Source organism: Pristis pectinata, chromosome 37 (genome assembly GCF_009764475.1).
Source record: "Pristis pectinata isolate sPriPec2 chromosome 37, sPriPec2.1.pri, whole genome shotgun sequence".
Classification (NCBI taxonomy): Eukaryota; Metazoa; Chordata; class Chondrichthyes; order Rhinopristiformes; family Pristidae; genus Pristis; species Pristis pectinata.
The window spans coordinates 10,161,046-10,168,613 of NC_067440.1; positions in this window are offsets into that span (position 1 = coordinate 10,161,046).

Here is a 7,568-nt window from a genome sequence, read left to right on the forward strand (position 1 = left end):
GGCAGCTCATTCCATATACTCACCACCCCCTGTGGGAAAGAGTTGCCCCTCAGGTCCCTTTTAAATCTTTCCCCTCTCTCCCTAAACCTACACCCCCCAGTTTTGGACTCCCCCACCCTGGAAAAAGACTGTTACCGTCCACCTTATCTCTGCCTCTCATAACTTCTATAAGGTCAGCCCCTCGTTCTCCTACGTTCCATCACATCATCTCCTAAAGTTATTTAAGATCAAGTTAGATAATGCCAGAGTTGAGAATAGACCCTGAAGAAGGCCATTGTTGGCTGAGACAGTGCTCCCTGTTTGTCTCAGGATGGAAGGAGGCAAATGTGTGGAACACTCCCATTGCACTGCAGTTGTTGAGTGAATGAGATGTTGAATGGGATTTACTCTACATTCATGGCCACCTTATCAATTGAGGACCACTATGATCAGTATGTGTATGACCATGCTGCCTGTTGGTCTATATTGGAATTGGTTTATTATTGCCATTTGTATCGAGGAACAGTGAAAAACTTGTCTTGCATACCGATCGTACAGATCAATTCATTACACAGTGCATTGAGGTAGTACAAGGTAAAGCAATACAGAATAAAGTTTCACAGCTACAGAGACAGTGCAGTGCAGGTAGACAATAAGATGCAAGGTCATAACGAGGTAGATTGTGAGGTCAAGAGTCCATCTTATTGTTCTAGGAGACCATTCAATAGTCTTATAACAGCGGGATAGAGGCTGTCCTTGAGCTTGGTGGTACGTGCTTTTGTATCTTCTGCCCAATGGGAGAGGGGAGAAGAGAGAATGTCTGGGGTGGGAGGGGTCTTTGATTATGTTGGCTGCTTTGCCGAGGCAGCAAGAAGTATAGACAGGGTGTGTGGAGGGGAGGCTGGTTTCCGTGATGTGCTGAACTGTGTCCACAACTCTCTGCAGTTTCTTGCAGTCCTGGGCAGAGCAGTTGCCGTACCAAGCCACGATGCATCCAGATAGGATGCTTTCTACGGTGCATCGATAAAAATTGGTGAGTGTTAAAGGGGACATGCCAAATTTCTTTAGCCTCCTGAGGAAGTAGCGGTGCTGGTGAGCTTTCTTGGCCATGGCGTCTACGTGGTTGGACCAGGACAGGCTATTGGTGATGTTCACTCCTAGGAACTTGAAGCTCTCAACCCTTTCAACCTCAGCACTATTATTAGGCCAGAATGTATACTGGAAGTACTTCAAACACCTTCTATTGAGGCAAAAAAAAACGTTGTTGGGCATCTATAGAGGGGGATCCCTCTACATTATAAAGGGAGGTAGCTACAGGGTTGCCAGTGTCCAAACAGCTGTAGCTTTTATGGGTCAGAGGTATGCACCAGTGATCATGGGCATTAGTTGGACTGAGGGATTGTGTAGATTCAGAGAATCGTATCATTGGACATTGAAGATATCCAGAGCAACACACAAAACACTGGAGGAACTCAGCGGGTCAGGCAGCATCCATGGAGGGAAATGGACTGTTGATGTTTTGGGGTGAGACCCTTCACCTGGACCAGTAAGTTAAGTAAGTTAACCTCTATTTAATCTCTGTTCCCTGAAGAGAGCAATGCAGCTTCTCCAGTTGAATTTCCCCTTAACCTGCTCTGTCCTTTGAAGAACAACCCCAGTTTCTCCGTGCTTTCCACAGAAAGCTTCTATGAACCTCTCCTGAACTTCCACCATCCTGAGGAGGACATTTTTCCATGCTCCAACACAGAACGCTTGATTAACGTTCCCCTTAATCTGGAGACACTGGAATCTGGAGCAAAGAACAATCTTCGTACCTTGGAGGCAATTATATATGGTAAGATTATAGAAAATGGATTACTCTCTGTAAGGCAATGTGTGGTAACTGATGTTAAGTTACTTAACTAGCAGTCCAGATCCAAAACGTCGACTGTCCATTTCCCTCCACAGATGCTGCCTGACCTGCTGAATTCCTCCAGCCTTTTGTTATGCTGCTCCAGATTCCAGCATCTGCAGTCTCTTGTGTCTCCATTGAAGATATCCACTCATCCTTCAGGGTACACTGGCCCTGTCCAAACCAACCACTTGTCTGGTGGGATTGTGAGGGGCCAGACGGTCTCGAGCTTGCAGACACTTTGGCTCCAGGGTGACTGGCTACAGAGTTTGAGGACAGCCCATCTGGAGGAGTTTGCAATCTGGGCTAAAAAGTGAATTTAAGCAGCTAAATGCAAGTCCTTCCCAAGAAGAAGTGAGTTGGATTGGCTGATAGGTGCAACAGCTGTGGCCCAAAGAGACTGATTAAAGTTTGATAGATATTGAGCCAAACGCTGTGCTGAATTAATAAGGAGCTGTTTGCACAGATGATATTCCCAGTGGTGAGTAACTTGATAACATTAACCAACTACAGCGGCACAGTGGCGCAGCTTGTAGAGCCGCTGGCTCACAGCTCCAGTGACGTGGGTTCAGTCCTGACCTCCGGTGCTGTCTGTGTGGATCTTGCACATTCTTCTTACGGCCAAATGTATTTCCTCTGGGATCCTCCAGATTCCCAAAGATAAGCGGGTTGGTAGGTTAGTTGGCCAGTGTAAATTTCCCCCAATGTGTGGGGAATTTCTTGGGAATATGGGCAGAATAAAATGGGTTTAGTGCAATTGAATGCGTGATAGTCCATGTGGACACGATGGGCTGAGAGGTCTGTTTCCACGTTGTATGAGTCTATGAATGCATCTTTTGAGATGTTTGAGGTGTTAAGTGGAATTCAATCTACATTAATGGCCACCTATCATTGAATCAATTTAAAAAAATTAATGTTTTTTTTAAATCTGGAGGTTTACAGCATTAGGTGTTTGCCAACACATGTTTGGAATTGGAATTGGTTTATTATTGGCACATGATGTGAGGTACAGTGAAAAACTTGTCTTGCATACTGTCCATACAGATCATTTCATTACACAGGGCATTGAGGTAGTACAAGGGAAAACAATAACAGAATCTGGAATAAAGTGTTGCAGTTACAGAGAGAGTGCAGTTCAGGTAGACAATCAGCTGCAAGGTCATAGTGATATAGATTGTGAGGTCAAGGGGTACATTTTATCATACCAAGGGAAACGTTCAATAGTCTTATAACAGCGGGATAGAAGCTGTCCTTGAGCCTGGTGGTACGTGCTTCCAAGCTTTTGTATCTTCTGCTTGATGAGAGAGGGGAGAAAAGAGAATGTCCAGGGTAGGTGGGGTCTTTGATTATGCTGGCTGCTTTACCGAGGCAGCGAGAAGTGCAAACAGAGTCCATGGAGGGGAGGCTGGTTTCTGTGATGCGCTGGGCTGTGTCCACAACTCTCTACAATTTCTTGCGGTCACAGGCAGAGCAGTTGCCATACCAAGCTGTGATGCATCCAGATAGGATGCTTTCTATGGTGCATCTATAAAAATTGGTGAGGGTCAAAGGGGACATGCCAAATTTCTTTAGCCTCCTGAGGAAGTAGAGGTGCTGGTGAGCTTTCTTGGCCCTGGCTTCTACGTGGTTGGTTCAGGACAAGCTGTTGGTGATGTTCACTCCTAGGAACCTGAAGCTCGCAACCCTCTTGACCTCAGCACCATTGATGTAGACAGGAGCATGTGCACCACCCCCACCCCCCTTCCTGAAGTCAATGACCAGCTCTTTTGTTTTGCTGACATTCAGGGAAAGGTTGTTGTCATGACACCATGCCACTAGGTTCTCTATCTCCTTCCTGTACTCTGGCGCATCATTATTTGAGATACGGCCCACTATGGTGGTATCATTTGCAAACCTGCAGTTGGAGTTAGAGCAGAATCTGGCCACACAGTCGTGACTGTATGGGGAGTAGAGTAAGGGGGCTGAGGACACAGCCTTATGGGGCACCAGTGTTGAGAATAATCGTGTTTACTTTGAAAGTGAAACAATTGATCAGTAAGGGTAGCAGTGAACAATCCGAGTGGAAGATGTCCACTGTAGAAGTACAGGGGCCACCATTTGATGGAAAGTCAGAGATAAGGAACAGAGAAGCAAGAGAAGCAGTCATTCAGATGAGGGTGAAATGCCTCAGAGGGTTCGGTGTGAGCTAAGGTACGTGGGACGGGCAGGGGGCAGTGTGAGGGTGGGCATGACAGTGACCTTGCATTTAAGAACATAACAACATAAGAAATAGGAACAGGAGGAGGCCATCTGGCCCGTCGAGCCTGCTCTGCCATTCAATAAGGTCATGGCTGATCTGGCTGTGGACTCAGCTCCATCTACCTGCCTTTTCCCCATCACCCTTAATTCCCCTACTCTGCAAAAATCTATCTAACTGTGTCTTAAATATATTTAATGAGGTAGCCTCTACTGCTTCCCTGGGCAGAGGATTCCACAGATTCACTTCTCTCTGGGAAAAGCAGTTCCTCCTCATCCTCCTTCTCCAAATCTTGAGGCTATGTCCCCTAGTTCTATTCTCACTTACCACTGGAAACAACTTTCCTGCCTCTATCTTATCTATCCCTTTCATAGTTTTATATGTTTCTATAAGATCCCCTCTCATTCTTCTGAATTCCAGGCGACTCAATCTCTCCTCATAGGCCAACCCCATCATCTCTGGAATCAACCTGGTGAACCTCCTCTGCACCACCTCCAAAGCCAGTAGATCTTTCCTCAGGTAAGAAGATGCATGATTCATTTTCCAAGCAATGAGAATGTTCACAGTCCTGAGGAGCAACCAGTTTGGAAGAAGAATCTGCAATGGACAATATGAAACAGCTGGTCCACAAGATAAGATTTCTTTATTAGTCACATGTACATCGAAAAACACAGTGAAATGCATCTTTTGCGTAGACTGTTCTGGGGACAGCCCGCAAGCGTTGCCACACTTCCGGTGCCAACATAGCATGCCCACAACTTCCTAACCCGTACGTCTTTGGAATGTGGGAGGAAACCGGAGCACCCGGAGGAAACCCACGCAGTCACAGGGAGAACGTACAAACTCCTTACAGACAGCGGCTGGAATTCAATGCGGGTCGCTGGTGCTGTAAAGCATTACGCTAACCTCTAGATAGACATTATCTTGGAGACAGAAGGCACAGAACCAGACCCTTTGGCCCATTGAGTCTGTGCTGACCAATAAGCACTATCTTACACCAATCCCATTTTATTCTCCCCACGTTCCCCATCAACTCCCCCCTGGATTCTACCCTTCACTCACACACTAAGAGCAACTTACAGCGGCCAATTAACTTACCAACCCACACGTCTTCGGGATGTGGGAGGAGATCAGAGCACCCAGGGGAAACCCACACAGTCACAGGGAGAAAGTGCAAACTCCACATAGACAGTACAGGAGCTCATGGTTGAACCCCAGTTGCTGGAGCTTGAGACAGTATCACTAACTACTTAGAATTGAGTTTATGGTGCTTGGGAATGTATTGGAAAGAGTGTGAATCATAATTACTGTAATACCTAATGGGAGATTGGTTTGTGTTTAGTTTGAGGATAGTTTTGAATTTAAAATATAAGTCATACAATGTTTATGATTATGTGTCACCTAGGTAACTATTGCAGTCCAGACTATTCAATTAGTTATATACAAACCCTGTAAGCTATTGGGATAATCAGTACCAGGAATAGGAACTGTGGCAATATTAAGATGCACTCCTCCCACTGGATCAGCTTCCCCCACTGTTCCCATCTGCCCTCCCCACCTGCCTCATTTGATTCCATGCTCCACCTTCCTCTCCTCTCAGATTCCACACTCTGCAGCCCTTTGCCCACCTATCACCTCCCAGCCCATGTCGCTATTTCTACTCTTCCCTCCCCCATCTGCCTATCATCCTTCCTCACCTGGCTCTACCTGTCACCTGCCAGCTCTTGCCTCACCCCTCCCTCTCATACTGGCTATCTCCCCTCTATCTTTCAGTCCAGATAAAAGGGTCTCGATCTAGAACGTCGACTGTCCTTCTCCCTCCACAGATGCTGCCTGATTCACTGAGTTCCTCCAGCAGATTGTTTTTTGCTCCAGATTCCAGCATCTGCAGTCTCTTAAGGTTGAGTCTGCAGTCAGAGGAATAGAATACGGGTGGCTTTATGTTGGTTAAGTTTATGGCTGTTAACTAATCAGTTAATTGTATAATTTTGCATATATGTTGGTAGTTAATTGATTGAAATGGTAGTGTAGCGGTTAGCGTGACCCTATTACAGTGCCAGCGACCTGGGTTCAATTCCTGCCACTGTCTGTAAGGAGTTTGTACGTTCTCCCCGCGTCTGCGTGGGTTTCTTCCAGGTGCTCTGGTTTCCTCCCACATTCCAAAGATGTACGGGTTAGGAAGTTGTGGGCATGCTATGTCGGTGCCAGAAGCGTGGTGACACTTGCGGGCTGCCCCCAGAACACTATGCAAAAGATGCATTTCACTGTGTTGTTTCAATGTATATGTGACTAATAAAGATCTTATCTATATGTAGTTGTCAGTACAGGTTTATAAGCTTTTGTAAGGGGAAAGCAGTGTTGTGTATACTGAGTGTGTCTGTACCCTTTAGAGTTACGTGTACCATGTAGTATGACTTTCAGTGCACTCTTGTATCAGCTACTGCTCTGAGTTAAGTGTTGACTTCCTTGAGTAAAGGATGTTTGTTTTGAACCTTGTTTCCCATTGAGCAACAATACAACAGACCCAACCAACGCTGGAATGTTCACCCAGAACTATAACTGTCCTGATGCAGGCTTTTGACTCAAAACGTCGACAATTCCTCCCCCTCCCAAAGAATCAGAATTGGAATCAGAGTCAGATTTATTATCACTGACTTAAGATGACATGAAATTTGTTGTTTTGCGGCAGCAGTACAGTGAAGACGTAAAATTACTATAAATTAGAAAAATAACTAAATAGTGCAAAACAAGAGGAATAACGAGGCAGTGTTCATAGGTTCATGGACCTTTCAGAAATCTGATGGTGGAGAGGAAAAAGCTGTTCCTGAATCATTGAGTGTGGGTCTTCAGGCTCCTGTACCTCCTCCCTGATGGTAGTAACGAGAAGAGAGCATGTCCCGGGTGGTGAGGGTCCTTAGTGATAGATGCCGCCTTCTTGAGGCACTGCCTCTTGAAGGTGTCCTCGGTAGTGGGGAGGGTTGTCCTCGTGATGGATGATACAGATGACTCTTGACCTGCTGAGTCCCTCCAGCAGATTGTTTGTGGCTCCAGATTCCAGCATCTGCAGTCTCTTGTGTGTCCCCGATAACTTGTGTCTCCCCTATAATGGACAAGGTACTCAGCCAGTTCCATCACAGGTACAGCTCTCCCCACTGTTGAGGACATCTACAAGAGGCAACATCTCAGGAAGGCGATGTCCATCATCAGTGACCCCCCTCCCCCTACCATCCGGGCCATGCCCTCTTCTCGATGCTGCCATCAGGAGCCTGAAGACCCATACCTCAAGGTTCAACAACAGCTTCTTCCCCACTGCCGTCAGGTTCTTGAACCCACCTGAAAAACCCCAACACTACCTTGGACTATATTCCTTTAACCCTCTCTTGCACAGATATCGTTATTTTGTCATGTAATCTCCACCTGAAACGTCGACTGTCCATTTCCCTCCATAGATGCTGCCTGACC